Raw genomic sequence first — 21,812 nt, forward strand, 5'->3', positions numbered from 1 at the left:
CTAAAATCCCTGCGTTAGAATTGCTTGGCAATGTTTTTGTACCTTTACAGAAAGGCGCAATCAGATACAGCCTAGTTCTTGCCATGTAATTTTATGGCAATCTATGTGATATGGTTTGGCTCTGTGACCCCACCAAATCTCATCTTGAATTGTCATCCCCACATGTTGGAGGAGGAATCTGGAGGGAGGTGATTGGATCATGGGGGCAGTTACCACCATGCTGTTCTTGTGATAGTGAGTGAGTTCTCACCAGATCTGATGGTTTAAAAGTGTGTGGCAGTTTCCCTCTCAACCCCGTCCTGCTGCCATACTTCCCCTTCACCTTCTGCCACGGTTGTAAGTTTCCTGAGGTCTCCCCATCCATGGGGAGCTGTGATTCAACTAAACCTTTTTTATTTTAATATAAATTACCTAGTCTCAGGTAGCTCTTTCTATCAGTGTAAAAGCTAATACACTATGCATTATTATTCATTGTTTGTACATACCCTGGACACCCACTCATCTACATATAACCTGGACCACATCTTATTCATCTTAATGCCCAGCATAGACAGCATCATAATAGATACACTGGTTTAATAACTTTTTCTTGAATGAATGAATTTATAAATAAAACTCAGTTCCCTATAAGTAGAATGAGAAAGTGGGAGTCTGAAGTTCACCTCAACCATATATATATAAAAAATCCATTCAACTTTGCAAACGCATTTATTCAATGTTAACGAAGACAACAAAGAGTGATTGTTTTACTTATTTTTTAAGTAATTAACAAAATTGAGCAGCACATGGGTCAGCTGGTAAATAGAAACTTTGCTTTGACAGAGATGAAGATGTAGATAATTAGACAAATGAAAGGGATTTGGAGAGGATTAGTTACTAGGGTAACCCAGAAGCAAGACATTATGATAATCTAAAACCAGACAAATTTAAAAAGTGAAGACAATCATAACATGCTAAGCCAATTTTCTTATTAGCAAAAGAGGAAAATTTATTCTTCTGAATCAGCAAATATATGGGCCCGATTAGTTGAAAGCACAAAGTTAAACAAATGGGAAAATCCTCAAGTAAATAGTTTAAGTTAACATATATGTATGTCTCAGTGAACAGGTACAATTTATTTTTATTTTATTTATTTATTTATTTTTTTTGAGAGGCTCTGTCACCCAGGCTGGAGTGCAGTGGTGCGATCTCGACTCACTGCAAGCTCCGCCTCCCGGGTTCACGCCATTCTCCTGCGTCAGCGTCCGGAGTAGCCGCGACTACAGGCGCCCGCCACCGCGCCCGGCTAGGTTTTGTTTTTTTTTGTATTTTTTAGTAGAGACGGGGTTTCACCGTGTTAGCCAGGATGGTCTCCGTCTCCTGACCTCGTGATCCGCCCACCTCGGCCTCCCAAAGTGCTGGGATTACAGGCGTGAGCCACGGCACCCCGCCTGAACAGGTACAATTTAAATTCAAATTGCAGAACAAAAACTAGAATATTCAGAATGTTAATCGCAATAAGAAACAGACACTAGCATATAATAGTTTGTTATGAAACAGTTCTTGTCTTTTTCTCATGTAAATGAGAGACTTTATGACAGTCCCAAAGCTGACTTGCTCTAGTATCTTACTTTCCATAAAAATTGGAATTGCCAGATTTGACAGTCTATCTTGTCACATCACAGGTCTTAATTTGATGATTATAAAGAGGTGTCAAAAGACGAAATTACAACTAATTTAGTTTAAATAACTAATTGGCTTTTATTTGCAATTCTAAAATCAGGTGATAACGTCATGCTTAAAAATAGAATAAATGTTCTGCTGTGCGAGATCAAGCGTTTGGTTTTTGTAAGGTGAGAATAAGGAAACAGCACAATAAATAAAAGTGGATTCATTTATATCAGGCTATTATAGTTTACTAATAATTGTAAAAACAGAGGGAAAATTTGTATTTTGCTGACTCAGGTATACTGGCTCTTTCTGATCCATTGCCATGAATCTATTTTCAGAAAACATACCTGATCTATTTGATTATTTGCTTGTTTCTTTAAATTTTCAGGTTGATTATGTGGAACATAGCATGAGTAACTCCATTTTGGTTTGGTCTGATTTGCTGGGGCCTATTACATAAACTCAGTCAAAAACAATGGCCTCTCATAATTTTATTTAACGTTTCCCCCTGTTTAGTCAGGCCGTCACCTAGGTGCCAGTGTGACAAAAACTTAATATGTTATCACTACTCTCAGTTACCACCATTCTTGGTTTTTAGCCTCAACGTATCATTTATAGGTCACAGTTTCCTTGTTATATGTCGCTTTGAATTTTTGTTGATGTAGCCAAAGAAGGACCATTTAATGTTCAAAGAATGGCTACATGCAGACATTTAAAACTTTTGAGAGAATACAGAATACCAGAGAGACTACTATTATGACTATCAGAAGAATAATACAGAATTTGGAGAATGCATATTAGCCAGGGTTCCCATAAAACAAATCAACTAAAATTTAATAGATTAAAGAATAAACCAGATTAGAAATCTACCCATATTAACCAAGTAGCTTATTGATTAATTTTTTGCCACTGAGTTTCTACAATGCCCAACATACTTACCTATGTGAATTAAGAAGTGTTAGCCACCTCACAGACCCTTCCCTGTTCAGCCAGCTGGGAACTGAGAGCAATTCTCTTATCTAGTACAATTCTAACAAGAGAATTTAGAAAAGTCTGTTGTGCAACTATAGCTGTTGTAGTAGAGTTTGCCATAGAGGCTATTGTGAGAAACACATTTCACATCCTTGACTCATTGGTACCTACTCCAAGCCATGGGAAAAGGTACCTGAAAAATAATGCTCATCCAGAAGGGTTAATGCTTCCTGGTAATATTCTCCTTCACTTATCTTGTAGGCTAAGGGGAGTGAACCAATATTCTGCTTCTGATGGGTTATGGAGTGATGAAGGTACCATTAAAATTCTTAGCCCATATTGACCCTTCATTTACCATTGGTCAAGTTACTCAATGAAGCTAGGCATTTTGAAATTCTAACTACAGGGTTATTCTGACGAGTGAAAGAGGTATGCATAAGCAAAGACAAAATTGAGAAGAGTTAGAGTCTCGTAATGATGGAAAGTCTTGTTCCAATGACTTGGGAAAAGCTGCCCACAAAATGACATCGTCAGTTTCTTGCCTTTGTTTGCAATTTGAATGTCTCTGGTTATAACATTGGATATTTCTGTGAATTCTATGAGTGGCTCACACATCAGGTACAAGGGTTGTCCTTTGAAATTTACATTGACTTATCCATCTCCAGCTTATAAAGTTTCACGGACAAAATAATTCCTGTTCCTTGTGATTCCAAGTCATAAAAGTTAAAAAAAAAAAAAAAAGTTGGAGAAACATAGAAGAATTCAGGATCCAGTCCAGTCTACAGGTAGATAATGAAAAACAATGAATACAGTTAGAATCTAATAACAGGTATACTATAGTTTTCTTCCGAAACATCATTTTTCTTTCTCTAGTCATCCTCATTTCTACTCAAATCTAAGACAGTCAGACGGATTGTTTGAAAAATAAGTTTAATCTCATCAAGCTTGTCCTCATTATTTAAGTAAGTGCAGAAAGAATAGTGATTGACCACATAGGCTGTTAATGAGTTTGCTTTGCTGGAATTTTGTGTGAGTAATCCCAGATTAGACTTTTAAAAGTTTCTCAAGGTTAGAAAGCCAAACCACAGTAGACTTCCGACTTTGCCTGTAGTACCTATATATTAGAGTGAATTCTTCTCTTTTTGAAGTTTCTGAACTATCCTCAGGTTCTTGGGCCTGACAATCAGTGAAATTTTTGTATTCACTGTAAGGCTGGGAACACTTGAAGCCAGGTGTCCTAGGCACATTCTCAAATATGACATCCCAGTCAAAGCTTTGCTAATATAATCATAATTTATAGAATATATATGCTAATGAAAGTTTTCATGTTTATTAATAGATCCAAATATATTTAACTTATCTACACTGTATAAATATAAGATGCCTAAATATGTCAACTTAAATATATGTTTAGCAATTAAGATTTCAGCATTTGAACCTACTTAGAAATCACTCGGACATATAATGAATATCTGTTACTTAACGGAATATAAATTTAAAACTTTAAGTTACCAAAAAATATTTTTGAAACCATGAAAGGTTCATTTGTAAACTTTTATCCCATTTACACTCATCTAATTTACTTGTTTTTAATAATTATGCTTGAGTTGCTCATGAAAATTTTCACGAAACACTAACCATCACACCCAAACTTTTCCACAAACCCTCCTGTATCTCTTGGAGCCATTTATCTTTCCAAGAAATTTATTTACTCTAAGGCTATCTCTCTTCTTTACCCCTGACCACTTTATCCACTCCAAAAGGAGACTGAGTCAAGGGACCATTGCCCATTTCTTGATTAACCTCCCTGAGTATTACCCTAAAGGATTGTTAGCTAGTTTATTCATTGTAGTCTGTGACTTTTTGCTTTTAAATTGAGCTTCAGTTTCTTAACTAGATTACTGAGTTTAAAGAGGAGCCTATCAATAAATGGGAAAGATAGCTTCTATACCTGAATTCAGCATCGATAGCTGTGAACTAGGGTGTGAATGTGGTTAAAGAAGAAAACTGGGTTTGCCTAAGGGTCTAGCTTTTATAAACACTTAGCTTTCTTTTCCCCTTTTGGGTTGAATGGTAACTAATTGAAAAGGTTTGCAGATTCAGTGTTTCTTATCAGTTAAGTCATTTATCTTTTCATTTACCTTTTGTAAGAAATCTTTTGAAGAGACAAAATTTTTTTGAAACCTTTTTAAAAGCTTTTGTACAGTAATTAAAATAGGTACCCCTGGGTGGACCTAACTTAAGAGTACTTATTTTAAAACACATGCCTTAGATGAACAGTCTTAATCATTTGGAATGTCCTACATAATAGCCTTTGTAATTCTAAATTATCTTTAGTAAGATTTTGCCATTTTTGTAAGTGTTTGCAGCTTCTGGGGCCTAATACTTAACACATGTAAAGGGTAGGTGTTGCTAGAAGTTGGAGTACTCAGTTCTTTAGATATTAAGAATTTTATTTTTACATTGAATCTTGGGTCTCTTAGAGCCAAAATAAAAGACTAAAAAGAAAACACCACAGTGTTGGGTCCTGTAATATTTTTACAGTGTTCTTTTGTGGAACAGAAATTTTCTTGAGACTGGTAGGTGACCTGGTGTCACCTTTGCAGTTTCATGACCCAGCTTATCTTAACATGGGAGTCTTATTTTTAGCTGACTAGTGGTCTAACAGCTTTTAGGTGCCTGACTCATGCCCACCACTGGAGTATGTCTTGGCTCGAAGATTGCCTTTGACCAACTTAGCCAATAATTTCCCCCTATGTAAACATGCAAAACAAAAGCAAGAAAAGGAGAAAACTCAAATTTTGTTAAATTTCTGAAATCTGGATTCGCACATCTCATGCCTTAATAGCCACTTAATGGAACCACCATCTGTCACCTTTAAAACTCCAGTGCGCGGTGGCTCAAGCCTGTAATCCCAGCACTTTGGGAGGCCGAGACGGGCGGATCACGAGGTCAGGAGATCGAGACCATCCTGGCTAACACGGTGAAACCCCGTCTCTACTGAAAATACAAAAAACTAGCCGGGCGAGGTGGCAGGCGCCTGTAGTCCCAGCTACTCCGGAGGCTGAGGCAGGAGAATGGCGTGAACCCGGGAGGCGGAGCTTGCAGTGAGCTGAGATCCGGCCACTGCACTCCAGCCCGGGCTACAGAGCAAGACTCCGTCTCAAAAAAAAAAAAAAAAAAAAAACTCCAGTGACTGTCAGTGACACATCAATCACCATGCAAATCACCAAAAAGTCATGTGCTCTTGGTACAACAAAACCACACACTCTCTCACAGCACAAATAAGTGCTGGATTCAAAAGCCAAAAATATCAGGGAGCTCAAGGCAAAGACAGTAGAATTTGAACTCAAGATGATTTCACGACCCTCAGGATTTGGGGAGGAATCCCCAAAAAGGCGGTCAACAGTGCCTCACCTGCATTCCCCATGGGGCCTCGGGGTGTCTTTGGAGTTCCTTCCTAAGTTGCCAGACATTTTCAAAAGACAAAATTACAACAAATTTAATTTAAACATCTCATTGGCTTTTATTTGCTATTCTAGAAGCAGGTAACACCTCATTCTAATAAATAGAATAAGTGCTTGGCCTAGTGTGACAGAACAGTTGGATTTTGGAAGGTGGGAATAAGGAAAAAGAACAGTAAAAAAAGTGGATGTATTAACATCAGGTTACTACAGGTTACTTTTTTTGTAAGATTTAAAGCAGAGGGAAATTTCTTACTATGCTGAATCAGGTAGATTGGGATCTTTCTGATTGACTGCTGCTAATCTCCGATTTTTTGAAAACCACTGGTCTGGGGATTTACCTGCTTCCTTTAGGATTCAGTTAGATTATGTGGCACTTGACATGAGTAACTCCATTTTGTTTAGTCTGGTCTGCTGGGGCCTGGTGCAAGACCTCAGTCCAAAACAATGGCCTCCCATAATTTTGTTTAACAGTAGTATCTCAATTTTGCTTTCATCATACTCTTCTTGATTGCTATTGAGATTTACAATCTCTTCATATATTCATTGGATATTTGCATGTCAATTCTGAATTATGACAATATTTCTTTTTGTTTACTTTTAGATTTGCTTCTGAACAACTTTAATTTACTACTCTTAAAGGTTTCATGGATTTTATTTTGGCTTATGTAAAATTTGTTAGTCTAACAGCATTTTTGTGTATGAATAATCTGGAAAAAATAAATAATAATCTGGAAAAAACTGTCAACCATATTTTTTTTCCAAATCGTTGCATTATGAAATTCACTGTTTCTTTGTGCTACTGCCAGTAAGGAGGTAGACAATGGATGATGTGAAATATCTTTCCTCTCTGGCAGTTTGTAAGATCTCCATATTTTGTATTCTGAAGTTTTCCTAAAATACGTGAACTTATTTTTATTTATTACATATAATATATAGAATTCTTTATGCTTCCAAGATCTGAAGATTCATGCCTCTATCCTATTCATGATATTTTTCTGCCATTATACATAGAAATATTGCTGTTTTTGTTTTCTTTTTTATCACATAGTTGTTGAGGGAGAAAAAAAAATCTGTATTCCATCCCTGATTCTTTTCATATAGATGTGATTGTATTGATATTTCACGCCATCCTTTGTCTACCTCCTTACTGTCACTAGCACAAAGAAAGTAGAGTGAATTGCATGATGCAACAATTTGGAAAAAAAAAAAGTGTGGTTGACAGGTTTTTTTTAAGCTTTAATGAGGAATAATTAACAAGAAAAAATTGTACGTATTTAAGATACACAATGTGCTGTTTTGATACAAGTATTACCTGTGAAATAATTCCACAATCAAACTGATTAATGTATCCCTTCACATAGTTACAAGTGTGTATGTGTGCACGCGCTTGTGTGTGTGTATGGTGAGAACACTTAAAATCTACTGTCTTAGCAAATTTCAAGTATACAATAGAATATAATTAGTGACAATCATCATGTTGTGCATTAGATTCCCAGAATATACTCATCTTGTAACTGGAAGTTTTTATCTTTTGACCAACATCTCTCCATCCCTGCCACGTCACTGCCTGTGGTGTTCACTTCTTCACTAGGATCACTCTGGACCCATGGCTATTCCTCAGCCTCAGCTCAACCTTTGCACTTGCTTGTCCTAGAATGTTCTTCAGCTTTTGACATAACTGGCTTCTGTTTATCCCTCAGATCTCTGCTCTTCTTATACAAATATTTCTTTCCTAGAACTTATCATTAGTTAACATTCTATTTCAGTTATTTACATTTTATCTTCCCATTAGATATTATACCTTGTGTGGCAGGAGTTGATTTGCTTGTTTACTGATTTTTCCTTAGAATCTTAAAAAAGTGTCTGGCACATGATGGGTATTAAATAAATATTGATCAAATGAGCAAATGACTGTTTATAATGTTTTATCATATATATTTAGTTGTAAAAAAGCTTTATGGTCTGTTGAGTATTTTTATATACATTTACATTAAGTGGTTGTACTAAGGCTAGAAATCAAATATCTCATGTTTAAAATCTTCTATTTTTTAATGTCAGAAGTATGTAGTACTATATGTAAGGTTAACAAATATTATAATAACAGCTAGTAGTCACTGAAGTTTTATGTAACAAACACCATGCTTTAGAAATATCTTTCAGTGCATACTCAAAACAAGATTGCTCACATTATTTACATTTTTGCTCTATAATATGGAAACACTATGACTGAGTGAAGTTAAATTAATCACCAGTGGTTACTAATATAAGGGTGAACCCATTAAATAAAACTGAGATACATTAGACTTCAAAACCCATGCTGTTTACACTAACTACCTTTTCAGCTCACAGTCCGATTTCAGCTTATCTCTATTAATAACTACACAAATTATATCTACTTATAATATTTTTACTCCATTTTTATTCCATTCTAATATTCAAGCACATTTTTCTTGTGCTTAATTGAGTCTGAGACGAACTTTACATGATTTATTTAAAAGTTAATTTAACTTGACAGCGTTCTTTGGAGAATCTGTATTTAATATCTTAATTTTCCATAAATACTCATTATAGTAGACATTCTCTGAACAGCATTGGTTATGGTTCCTGTGCATGATGTCACACACTCCATGCAAGCTCCAGTCTTCACTGCAAGGAGAGCACTGTGTAAGCTTCGTAAACTTGCAGGACTTGGAAGGACATAAAACAGACTTAGATATTTCACTCAGAACACAGAGTACTTTACCGTCGGGTGAGATTGCATTGTGACTGCACCAAAGACAGGGTTTTGAGCTTCTAGAAGATAGGCCTGAAGTGGCACTGATCATCAGTAATATTACACATTCCATAGTACGTATTGAGCAGCTATGTCAAAATATGAAATGACTAGGATACCATGGAATGTGACATCCTTGCCTTGTATTCCAGTCTTAATGTCATCTCTTGAGGTTAAAGATGGTGTGAGAACTTATGATGGGATGAGGATGCTTGCTTTTCATGTCAATCAGTTAAAAAGCAAACTAAAAGATTAATATTTTGTGTTTGAGGCCATATATCCCTGGCACTAAAATTGCTGCTACAAACAGACAACAATGACAAAACAGAAACAAAAACAAAAACAAAAAATCTTGTGTTCTGACTACATCTTATGACTCATCATTTCTATTCTTATATCCCACTGAAGCTTCCACTCAATGTTTCAAACACACACACACCTTCTCCTTATAGCCAGGCACCCCAGAACTATTAATGATCTTACATAACATCTTCTAGCTCTCAGCCTAGAATATTCTTCCCCCTCTGGTAATGGTTGTAGGAATATTTTCACTGACAGCAGAGGTGGAGTTGACTTATAGGTTTTCCTTCTTTCGGAGTGCTGTGATATGTCTTGTTTATCAAACTACCTCTCCGACTAGAGAGTGAACTCCTACAGAACAAGGCATATTATCAGGCCAATGCAAAAGTAATTGCAGTTTTTGCCATGAATGGTAAAACCACAATTACTTTTGCACCAACGTATAATAAATAATTATTGGCTTTCTTTGTATTCCTAACTTTGAGCACAATGCATGATATATAGAATGAGTGTGGTAACTGGTGAATGAGTGAATGAATGAATAAATGATTTTCAAGCATTTAAAATAAATGTAGTTTTCCCTAGCGGCCATTATCCCTAGCAAACTAACACAGGAACAGAAAACCAAATACCACATGTTCTCATGTGTTAAGTGGGAGCTAAATGATGAGAACACGTGGACACATAGAGGGAAACAACACACACTGGGACCTTTCAGAGGGTGGGGAGTGGGACGAGGGAGAAGATCAGGAAAAATTTAATGGGTACTAGGCTGAATACCTGGGTGATGAAATATTCTGTACAACAGACCCCCATGACACAAGTTTACCTATGTAACAAACTTTCACTTGTACCCCTGAACCTAAAACTGAAATTAAAAAAAAAATAAAGTTGAATATTGATGGCAAAAGTTAGATCAGGAATGCTGGATACTATCTTCTGTTGAGTATGTTTCCATCGCCAGCAGGGAGAATAAATCGGTTTAGTGGGACAGGAAAGGACTTGGGACTATGGACTCTAGTCTCTAGGATTACGGACTATGGACTCTAGTATCTAACTTCTTGATTTCCCATCCTGTCTTAGTAGATACTTGCTTTGTGTCTTTGCACAGCTCTTAAACTTTTCTGATTCCCATCTGTTCAATTTAAAAATGGAGATATTGGGAACTTCTGCAATCAATTGGATTCAAGTGAGACTCAAATTACATAGAATATGTAGATATCTTTAGCACAATATTTAGCTCATGGTAAAGACCCAGAAATATGAATGACTACCGAAAAAATATAATACTTAGCATCGTATTATGATTGTTCTCTAGGCAAAAACAAGTCTGGCCATCACTGTGTGCAAAAATGTATTGTCTTAAGCAATGGAAGGTTCTGACTTTTTCTTGCTAAGTCTATGAGTTATGCTTTATGAAAAGGCATTGGTCTTTACATACTTGAAGTAAATATGTTGCTTAGTTTAATTGAAAAGACATGCCTGCGCCTACCCTATCTTGGGCACTATGCTGGGTATACAGATTCAAAGCATAACTAAACATTCTCTTGCCTTTAAAGAATCTGGAGCATGGGGAGAAGTAAAGGGTTATTTAAAGCAGCCTGCAAAATTCCTGTTTTCTGAGAGGCTAGTCTAGTTTGTGCAGACTGTGGTGCCTTGAGTACCACCACTGGTGAATAGGCTAATTACATATTTTTACTGGATTTATTCTGAAAAAGCTAGCAACCAGAGTACAATAAAGAAGTGTGCTTGGGCTAACATGCTTAGTAAACTTCATGGCCACAACCACCTTACCCATGGCAGACCTAGCATTTATTTAGAAGGCAAGAATGCCTAACTCTTTTCTGCTCTACTATACGCTTTCTGATTACTTTCGCATCTTTGAGAAAGATTACTATTGCCAAATGTTTTTGTTGTAGAAGTGAAGTTATGAGAACAAACAGTACTAATTAAATTTGGAAAAAATATACTCACGCCAGGGATTAACTATAAATGTGCACTCTTTTTCTTTTATTGAATGACTGTGTGTGCTTTGAACTGGATAATAGTTTTCACTCTGCAATGGTAGAGCAAAGAACTATTGGGAGAAAATATATAAAATGTCATACATAAGGTGAAAAATAAGCAAACTATCGTGAACAAGCCACTTTGTTTTTATATAACAAGCACTAGAATATTGCAGAAATAGTGTTACACAGCCTTGGCATATTCTCTATGTCAGTGTATTTAAGAGTTCTTTTGTGATGACAATATGAAGCTAACACAATACTAAAACCGATTTAACTCACACTGTAGTCCAAATACACTTCTGCAGCAAGCACGTGAATGCACACACGTTCACATACATGTCATACATACACGCATACAAATATGCACACATGTGCACACTCAAGTACCTATCAAGTATTAAATACTAAGCATCAGTGCTGTGTTTTACTCCAAGTGCCCAACTTTAGCCTCTCCACACAGATACTTTAGTGTATCTCCTCTCAGTGGTTGTAGGTTTTTAAACATCAACTCCCAAATTAAAGCAGTCTTCTGAATCCTTATGTTTTTCACCCAAAAAAAAAAAAAAAAAAAAAAAATCTTCAGTAGCAATGGAACAAAAAAGCACGTCTCAATTATTGACAAGGAAATGAGAAAAAGGCTTAACAGCAAGAAGACAACAGTTATCTTGATGAATTATCTTGATGATTACATATAGAAACATTAGCTATAGCTACCCAGTACCTACGAAGTCTACCATGTATTAAACTGTTTACAATCACAAAATCCCATGATTCTATGAATAACTGTGAAGTGCTCTGTGACCAAATGAAAGTCTTATTAACTACAATACTGTCCCTCTAGAGTTAAATTTCAGGTGGAAAGTATCAGAAAGCTCCAGAAAACTGTGTTTTCCTTATTGTGCTTTAGTTATTTTATTGGATTGTAATTGAGATCAAATAAGTCACATATCTTAAAGTTACATACATTCATTGAATTTAAACAAATCTGTAAACTCATATGACCACCACCATAATTAAGATATATAAAACATCATCTTCATCCCCAAAATTTATCTTGGCTCTTCCCAGTTTCTACCAACTCAGGCCCCAGAAAACTAATGATCTGCTGTAATTATATATTCTCTAGGTTTCCACATAAATGGAATAATACAGTCTAGTGGTCACTCAATATCAGTAGGGAACTGGTTCCAGGACTCCTAAAGACACCACATTCACAGATCCTCAAGTATCTTATGTAAAATGGTGTAGGATTTGCATACGACCTATGCACATCTTCTCACATACTTTAAATCATACGGTAAGTATGTACTAACTGTATAGGAAATGGCAAGAGACTTTTCCAAAGTGTTAGAACCCTCCTACATTTCCACTACCATTGTATTAATATGAGTGCCAGTTGCTCTATTTTGTCCAAAAAACTTTGTGTTGTCAGTTTTGTCTTCTCACAATTATTTTAATAATCAAACATGACAACATTTAAATAATTTAAAGTTGAGTACCTGTATTCTACCATCTAGATTGTACCATCATTTTTGTAAAAAAAAAAAATCACATATCCTTCTCTCTCTCCCTCTACCCTTCCATTAATCTAACTTATTTTTGATGCATTTCAAGGTAAATTGCAGACATTGACATGCTCCTCTGAATAGTTTAACATTCAAATTATTAAATAGAAGTGAGCATTTATTTATATTTTTAAAATTTTAAGCCAAAATTTACATACAATTAAATGGACAAATATAAGTATACCATTGCTGAGTTCTGAAAAATGCTTTTCATTTTTCAAATAATTGGGAATTTTATAGATGTAATTTTGTTATTAATTTCTAGTTTCTTTTGAGACCCTAAAATGAACTGCATATGTTTTTAATTATTTTCAATTTTTTGAGACACTTTTTCTGCCTCATCAATACCATATTTTTATTTTTATTTTGAGACAGGGTTTCACTCTGTCACTCAGGCAGTGGCACAATCTTAGCTCACTCAACCTTTGTCTGTGTTTCTATTCATTGTGCTTTCACCATTTAAATACATCATCACATTGTGTTTTTATTGCAAAATTCTGATACAAAATGAGTAGAAAATCCTGTCATTTCTACTCTGCACATACAAAAGATCCTCTGGTTACTTTTAATATTGTTTTTAGAATTTTAAGATTATCTCTTTATAAATTATTTGATTTGACTTTTTTGACTTTTCTTTGTTTTGGCATTCTCCTAAATTTGTTGAGCTTTTTAGATCTTTGTACAAATAAGATTCAAATTTACTAAACTTTCAGCCACTATTTATTCAGCTGTTGTTCCTGCCTCACCCCTTTTTCTGATACTCCATTTCTGTGTGTTTTCCAGTGCATTCTATCACACACAAGATCAAAGACCTGTTTCTTTTTTTAATTGTTGTATGTTCAAGATCAGTGATTTTTTTTCCCCACAGTGTTAAATCTGTTATTATTCTCTTCCAGTACAATTTTTAAATTCACATATTTTATTTGTCATATCTAGATGTTCCATTTTGGTTTTATATATTTAATTTCTCTTTTCATTAGGTTCATGTTTTCTTGTAAATACTTAACCATGGTTACAAGCTTTATTTTAATATCCGGGTTTGTTTGTTTACTCATATCTGTCCCTTCTTGTTTTTCTTCTTTTAAAATTTACTAATTTTCTCCTCATTATGGTTTGCATTTTTTCTGATTCTTGGCATCTCTAGTTTTCTTATTGGTTTGGGCAATTATGAATGCTATGTTATTTTTTGTCCTCTATTCCAATATGTTGCTCTGCTGTCTTCTGACTTCAATTCTGTTTTCAGTGAGAAATCAGAGATCTTCCTACTCCTTTTTCCTCTATATACAGTATGCCTTTCTTCCCCACCCTCTGATTGATTTTAAAATATTCTCTTTAGTTCACACAGCTTCTGCTTTGTGTTCATTTAGCTTCTTGGATATGTGGGTGTATAGTTTTGTTAAATTTGGAAAATTTTTTCTCATTACATCTTCAGATAATTTTCTGACTATCCCTCTCCTGACCATCCAGGCACTCTTAACTATATGTACATTAAACTGCTTGAAATTTTTCCATAGCTTACTGACACTGTTTTTTTAATTTGCTTTTTTCTCTATACATTTTATGTGAATAGTTTTTAGTAATATCTCTTCAAGATTTTTTCTAGTTGTCATCAAATTATCTAATTATCATCAAACTAATCTTTCCTCCTGATAATCAAATTTGCCCTTTACTCTGTATTACACATTATAGTTTTTATATCTCAAGTTATATTTGGGTTATTTTTATATTCTCCATATCTCTACTTAACTTTTTGAACCTATGGAATGAATGTAATTATAATAATAAAAGATTTTATTTCCATGTGTGCTAATTCAGTTCTTAGTTGGTTTTAAATGAGTTTTTTTCTCAGAGGCTTTATTTTCATGCTCATTTTAGGTCTGGTGATTTTTTACTGGATGTCAGACATTGTGATTTATGTTTTGGGAGTGCAGAGATTTTAATATCCCTATAAATATTTCTGAGCTCTGTTTTCGGGATACAGTTAAGTCACCTGGAAAACATTTGGTTCTTTTGTGTCTTTAGCTTAAGATTTATTGGGTAGGATCAGAGCACTGTTTAGATTAGGAGTGATTATTTCCCACTGCTAAGGTAAAACTCATCTGTGTACCCTACACATTGCTTCATGTTCAGGACGTTTTCCATTACGGCAGGTGGGAATGGGTTTTCCAACCCTATAAGAATTCTGGGCACTGTTACCGCTAATATTTTTGGATGGTCCTTGCCTTGACTTTGGCAGTTTCCTGAGGTGTATGTGCCGATCTGTGCTTAACTGAATAGTGAGAGGTAACTTGTGCAGACATCTAGCGTTCTCTCTCTCTCTCTGTCTCTCTCTCACTTCAAGCAGGGGAAATGCCAGATACTTATGAAATCATCAGATCCCATCAGATCCTGCCTCAGCCTCCTGAGTCGCTGGGACTACAGGCATGCACCACCACACTTGGCTAATTTTTTTTTTTTTTTTCCTGAGATGGAGTTCTGTCATCCAGGCTGTAGTGCAGTGGTGCATCCTGGGCTCAGTGCAACCTCCGCTTCCCAGGTTCAAGCAATTCTCCTGCCTCAGTCTTCTGACTAGCTGGGATTACAGGCGACCACTAGCATGCCCGGATAATTTTTGTAATTTTTTTTCTTTTTAGTAGAGATGAGGTTTTGCCATGTTGGCCAGGCTGGTCTTGAACTTCTGATCTCAGGTGATACACCCACCTCAGCCTCCCAAACTGCTTGGATTACAGGCATGAGCCACTGCACCTAGCCTAATTTGTGTATTTTTAGTAGAGACGGGGTTTCACCATATTGGCCAGGCAGGTCTCGAACTCCTGACCTCATGATCTGCCTGTCTCGGCCTTGCAAAGTATTGGGATAACAGGCATGAGCCACTGCGCCTAGCCTTTATTTATTTTTTTTCACTTTGTGCCACAAAGCTGGGTGATTGGCACAGTAGGAAACAGAGTGTATCCAGAAAGCTTTATTATTTTGACACAACTACCTATAACTCACGTTTAAAAGAGGTGATTTCAAACTACACACATATATTCCATTCTTTCAGATATGTATTGCTGCATTAAAACTTACCCCAACTTTTATTACTTATAAAAACAATCATTTAATTTGTGTACAATTTTGTCAGTCATCATTTTTTTTACTGTGCTTATCTGAAAACTTTTTTTTTCCTCTGGCTATCATCAATTTCAAGTAAATGTTATTAAATCAACTCAAAATGAAGAAAAAAATGGCCTGTAGGCCTAAAATAGCATTTTAAAAAGTTCTAGTCTTTGCCAGCATTTCCTTTTCTCTATTAAACACTCTTTTAGCCCTCCAACTTTATATTCAATGATAGCTATTATGGATTTCAATTATGGGAGGTTCTTGCACATAAATAATCATTTATTTTTCAGTTACTTTTGTTGTATTAAAAACCACCCCAAATTTATTAACTTGTGAAAACAACATTTCGTTTTCCCATTTTGTTTTTCTGTGCTTCAGAAATTTGGGCTAAGATGACTAATTCTAATGGTCTTGTATGAATCACTCATGTTACTGCAATCATCTGGTCAGTCTGTTGAGGTAGGGATGTCCATAACTCCTTAATTCACATATTTAGTGTTCAGGACTGCTTTTTAAATATGTCATGTATCTTCAACATGCTAACCCGGCCTTCTTCAAATGACAGAAGAGTTAACAGCAGCAAAAGAAAGGCAAGCTCCATTGTTCAAGAACATACTTTGTAAGCCTTTGCTTGTGACATTTTGCTAATATTTCATTGTCCAAAGCAATTCACATGCCAACATCAGGGTCAATATGGGGAGTGCTCTGCAGATGTGATGACAGGGAGGACTGATGTTCCTGGGACCATCTGTAGCAATCTGCATACACAGCCACATCACTGATATATGTCCAGATTTCCACCAGAACTGAAGATCCTCTCTTAATATGTTTAAACATTTCAGAAAATACAACAAAGCCATTTATTTTTCTTGGAGATGCCTCTCTTGATGCCCACCACTGTCTGATGCTAATGTTTATGTGCTAAACGCCTACTTCATAGTCATCTTCCAGGGACTGTCATTCATCTCACATCTGCATATTCCTGTTGCTTCTTTCCTTTGTTGTAGCACCTATTTTGCATAGTAGACAACTGTTATACTGTTATAACCAATTTTATTTTTAACTTATGTCTCCCCAACAAAGTTTAAGTAAATTTTTCTTCACTTTTAATTTTCCACATTGTGATTACTTCCTTTCCAATGGATCATGAAAAAAATCTACATTTTCCAAACTCTACTAGGGTATAGGCATATATGACTTAGATTCATCCAATACGTTGCACCCACTGCTGATTTGGCAGTTAGTGCCTGGGAGCTATATGGTATGGCAGCTGCAATGTGGAAATACTGAATTCTGGAGTTCATGGGACCTCTGATTTTCAGTCCGGAGCATGAAAGTGCAGCACTGTAAACAGGAAGAGCAGTGATATTTTCATTAGAAAGTTCTCAGAAGTGGTTAGAATCTGTCCCTGTCTCTGTTGCTCCTAGCCTTGTATCATACAAGTCAACAAACAGTCTAGCCATCCCAAAGTATTTGAATCAACAATGTCTTTTAATGAACACCTTTCTCATTCAAACAGTTCAAGTGAATTTTTTTCATTTGCAACCAAGAGCCATAATGGATACAACATGTTATCCTCTTTCTTGGTTTCCACTTCGTTTTGGTAATATTCATCTTCTAAGCATCTTCATGTCATTAAGTCCATGAGAGGCTTATTTGTAATATACTCCCGTCTTAGACATTTTGTGCTGTTGTAACAAGATACCACAGACCGGGTCATTTATAAACAATAAAAATTTATTTCTCCCTATTCTGGAGGCTGAGAAGTCCAAAATCAAGGTGCTGGTTGGTGAGTGCCCAGTCTCTCTTCTTCTAAGATGGTACCTTGTTCCTGCATCATATGAGGGGGAGGAAATCTGTGTCCTCACATAGCAGAAGGGCAAAAGGGCCCAAACCAGTTCCCTCCAGCCCTTTAACAAGGTACTCATCCGTTCATGAGTATGGTGCCTGACATGGTTTGGCTCCGTGTCCTCATCCAAATCTCATCTTGAATTGTAATGTGCCTGTGTCAAGGGAGAAACCTGATTGGAGGTGATTGGATTATGGGGGTGGTTTCCCCCATGCTGCGCTCGGGATAGTCAGTGAGTTCTCATGAGATTGGATGGTTTTATAACTGTCTGCTATTTCCCCTGCTTGAACTCACTCCCTCCTGCCACCTTGTGAAGTAGGTGCCTGCTTCGCCTTCCAGCATGATTATGAGTTTCCTGGGGCCTCCCCCACCATACAGAACTGTGAGTCTATTAAACCTCTTTCCTTTATAAATTACCAAGTCTTGGGTACTTCTTTATAGCAGTGTGGAAACAGACTAATACAGAGCCCTTATAACTTAGTCACTTCCCAAAAGGCTGTGCTTCCTAACATCACCGCAACAGGGATTAGACTAAAATGGGAATTTTATAGGGGACACATTTAAACTATACCATCATAATTACTTGAAAATAAATTTAAATGAAGCTTTACAATTCATTATAAACTTCTCTGGGTGAAAAATAGAGGTTGGACATCCATTCCCATTAGCATTTTAAAAGTTTTCTTTGTCCATTTTTAAGTTGAGCCCAGTTTGATTCCTTCATTCTTTTTATGTGGTTTGACTTTTCATTCTCTATGAAAGCTTTTAGAGATCATGACATTGTTATTTTTATGTTTCACCAAAAATGTGCTATTATTCCATTTTATTCCTTATGCTTAGCATTCAGTTTTTATTTTCTATTTAGAAACCTTATATTTTGTAACTATGAAAAATGTTCTTATTTCTTTGATATTCTCCTGCCATTCTTTTTGTTTTCTTTGTTCTGGAACAACTTTTATTCAGCTATCTCCTGAAAAGAATCTTTAATTTACTTATTTTTTTCTTCCAATTCTCTATATTGTTCTACTTTTGTGATTAGAAAACTCTCCATTTTACCTTCACAACTTGTAATAAATATATCATCTCTGTCTTCATTAAACATGTCTGCAACTTTTCAAAAAATCATTTATTGGATGGATGATGATCCCCAATGTTCTGGTTTTCTTCACGTATTAACTTTACCTACCTCTCTGAGGATATTAAAATATTTTTGAAGTTTTTTTTGTCTTATCATCATCTCTTTTTATAAGACTGGCTTTGGTTTATTATTCTATCTGACATTTATCAGAAATGTAATCACTTGTAGATTGTTTATATTTGAGGGAACACCGAAATGATTATTGAACAGTCTATGTTCCTATTTGATGGTCTATGCCATGGTATTGAGAGGTAACAACGTGCTAGCAGCCCTGCCTTGCTCTTGGCACCTCCTCAGGCCTCAGTGTCCACTGTGGCCACGCTTAAGGAGCCCTTCAGCCCACCGGTGCACTGTGGGAGCCCCTCTCTGGGCTGGCGGAGGCCGGAGCAGGTTCCCTCTGCTTGCGGGGAGGTGTGGAGGGAGAGGCCCCGGCGGGAACTGGGGCTGTGCACTGTGCTCACAGGCCAGCACGAGTTCCAGGTGGGCATGGGCTCGGCGGCCCTGTACTGGGAGCGGCAGGCAGGCGCTGCTGGCCCCAGGCAATGAGGAGCTTAGCACTCAGGCCAGCAGCTGCAGAGGGTGTTCTGGGTTCCCCAGCAGTGCCTGCCCACCCGCACAGCGTTGGAATTCTTGCCAGGCCTCAGCTGCCTCCCAGGACTTACAGCCTGCCATGCCCAAGCCTGAAGCCTCAAGTCTTGAGACTCTCACCTCTCCTCCCTGCCCTCCCACCCTGGTCTCCCCCGAAGTCGGAGCCTCCCCAAGGGGTGCTGCCTGCTGCTCTGCGGTGCCTAGTCCCATCCACTGCCCAAGGGCTGAGGAGTGCAGGCACATGGCATGTGACTGGGAGGCAGCTCCCTTCGTGGCCAGGGGCGGGATCCACTAGGGGAAGCCAGCTGGCCTCCTTAGTTAGCTGGGGATTTGGAGAACTTTTATGTCTAGCTGGAGGATTGTAAATGCACCATTCAGCACTCTGTGTCTAGCTCAGGGTTTGTGGATGCACCAGTCAGCACTCTGTATTTAGCTAATCTGGTGGGAACTTGGAGAACTTTTATATCTAGCTAGAGGATTGTAAATGCACCAATCAGCACTCTTTGTCTAGCTCAGGGATTGTAAATGCACCTATCAGCACTCTGTCGAAACAGACCAATCTGCTCTCTGTAAAATGGACCAATGAGCTTGCTGTAAGAAGGAACAATCAGCAGGAGGTGGGTGGGGTCAGATAAGGGAATAAAAGCAGGCTGCCCTAGCCAGCAATGGCAACCAATAGGAGTTCCCCGTTACACAGTGTGGAAGGCTAGTTCTTTTGCTCTGTGTGATAAATCTTGCTGCTGTTTACTCTCTGGGTCTGTGCCACCTTTATGAGCTGTAACACTCACTGGGAAGGTCTGCAGCTTCACTTCTGAAGCCAGGGAGACCACAAACCCACCAAAAGGAAAAAACTCCAGACACATCTGAACATCTGAAGGAACAAACTCCAGACACACCATCTTTAAGAACTGTAACACTCACCACGAGGGTCCATGGTTTCATTCTTGAAGTCAGTTGAGACCAAGAACCCACCAGTTCCAGACACAGTATGAGGTGCCAACCTGGATGTTTCCATGGCACCATCTTAGAGACTACCTATAGCTGTTTTATGCGGGGCTACTGAATTGGATCAGAGCAAGTAATCCACTGTCCTTACTGGTGGGAGGGGTCTATAAGTTTGGCTGTTAGTGTCCTGAGAACAAAATGTGGAAGAGGAAAATCGTGACTCAAAATTGTTTCTGCAGACTTTGCTGAGCCCCCTGTTTTTCATAAAGTATATCACTACTGTCCTTTTGGGTCCCTTTTATCCTACATTTAAACTTACTTTTATTCAAAATATTGAGAAAGTACATTTCTAAATTTTTCAGGGATATGTAGACCCTACCTATAATTGAAGTTCAACCCTCATAAACAAAGTATAAATCACCCATTCATCTTACAGTTTCCAAAATGTTCTTGTCTGTCTTCACTGCTTATATCATTCCCTTTATTTATTTTGTTTTGAGGTTACGTCTTTTTTTATTCTTTCACTGTCAGGTTCGTGTAGATTTTGAAGACAATAAACCAAATATGTCTATGTATCCATCATTTTAACTGAATTGGGTATGATAGTGAAATTTTTGAAGAAAATTACAATGTTCAATTATTTTTGAAAAGCTTAGTAATATATGGTAATTCTGCTTATTGGAACAACATGCTATAATTAAAATATTTTTTATAAAGATTACCTACTTTATGGAAATTGGCTATGGTGAGGATTAGACTAACAACCAATTTTACATCCATTGTGATTGCAATAATTTTCAAATGTTCATTAATAGGAAGCAATAAGTATTAAATGGTATACCTCAAGATATCAATGTATAGGAGTGATTAAATGACAGATTGCTTGTAATCTTTTTTCATTATTTCTGTATTCTCTGTTTACTTCAATGGGTAGGTGACATTTTTTGAAAATGAAAAAGAAATCAGACAAGAGAATACATGTGTAAAAAATTGTATATTTACATAAAATCATCATTTCTATGTCTTATGTAAAAATTAACACTGTCCTCTTCATGCATAGCTGGCCAATTGTTTCTACCAGCTGGACATATTGGCGATTTACCAAGAGAATGGTGCTCACACCTAATTTCCGTAATTATGGAAATTATTTAGCAGCTGGTGTTTCTTTTCTATTTAACCTTTTTGTAGAAATATGTATTTTGTAAAAGGATTGTAGAAGGATGATTAGCCTATCTGTGTACCATTAGTATAGACAAAATGGAGAGATAGAACAACCCATCATTAACCAGCTATGTGACTCTAGGAAAAAAATACATATGTCTTTTCTCAGTATAAATTTTTTTAATCTATTGAATGAAAGTTTGACTCCAACATAGTTCTGATCAGCAATGTTATACCCACTTCGCTTATAACTGAGAAACCTATTTGAAATGATTTACCCTAGATATTTTCAA

The 21,812-nt window shown here is 36.7% G+C and overlaps 1 long non-coding RNA gene across 1 annotated transcript in view; it reads left to right on the top strand.

Annotated features, from left to right (window-relative positions):
* Positions 1 to 1,152: 1,152 nt before the first annotated feature.
* Positions 1,153 to 21,812, top strand: part of LOC140713291 (uncharacterized) — a 139,854-nt gene continuing 119,194 nt past the window's right edge. Inside the window, exon 1 of the long non-coding RNA XR_012095214.1 lies at positions 1,153 to 1,438. This is a non-coding gene — a long non-coding RNA (uncharacterized lncRNA). The remainder of the gene's footprint in view (positions 1,439 to 21,812) is intronic.

This window comes from Chlorocebus sabaeus, chromosome 14 (assembly GCF_047675955.1).
Source record: "Chlorocebus sabaeus isolate Y175 chromosome 14, mChlSab1.0.hap1, whole genome shotgun sequence".
Lineage (NCBI taxonomy): Eukaryota > Metazoa > Chordata > Mammalia > Primates > Cercopithecidae > Chlorocebus > Chlorocebus sabaeus.